This window comes from Theobroma umbraticum, unplaced genomic scaffold, assembly GCF_002168275.2.
Source record: "Theobroma umbraticum cultivar Fairchild unplaced genomic scaffold, ASM216827v3 scaffold_4.1, whole genome shotgun sequence".
Lineage (NCBI taxonomy): Eukaryota > Viridiplantae > Streptophyta > Magnoliopsida > Malvales > Malvaceae > Theobroma > Theobroma umbraticum.
Window position 1 is genome coordinate 7706392 of NW_018397258.1, and position 607 is coordinate 7706998.

Consider the following 607-nt stretch of genomic DNA (forward strand, 5'->3'; position numbering starts at 1 on the left):
TAAACTTTTTTTCAACTGATGATGGTGGTTTAATATCTTGAAAGTTAAATGCTAAATACTAGCTGTCATCAACGTGATAGAAGTTCCAGTGAAGCATAAGCAACTCTTATAATGGATCTAGGGTATAGCGGTATCACTTCAGAGGATTAATTCTTTATGAATCAAAAGAATAATAAGTACAAATACTGAATTTAATCTATATTTCGAAAACCAACAAGTTTCCTAGAAAGATAAAAAAAACTAGTGATAATGCTCTGCTGGAAAAGCAAAGAAAGACCAAAACCTCTCTTTTTGGTTGTAATGTTGATTTAAAAAAGTTAAAAGTACATAGCTGTATATGATGCTTCATCATAAAAAAGATCAGCTAGTTTAAGTATTTCAAAAGAAAAAGCAACCAAGAAGTGGGGCGAAAAAGAGAACATTTAGAAGAAGCTATGCAAGACTCAAGATGATGACAAATCCTTTTAAGCTCTGGCTTTGAAAGGAAAAGCTCTCTGGTGGTAAATTGTAGCAAAAGCAGCTCGATTGAAGGGTCCAACGCAAACAATTCAATCTTTTTGCATATTGTTAATGGGTTCAGAGTTTTAAAATCATATGCCATCCTATT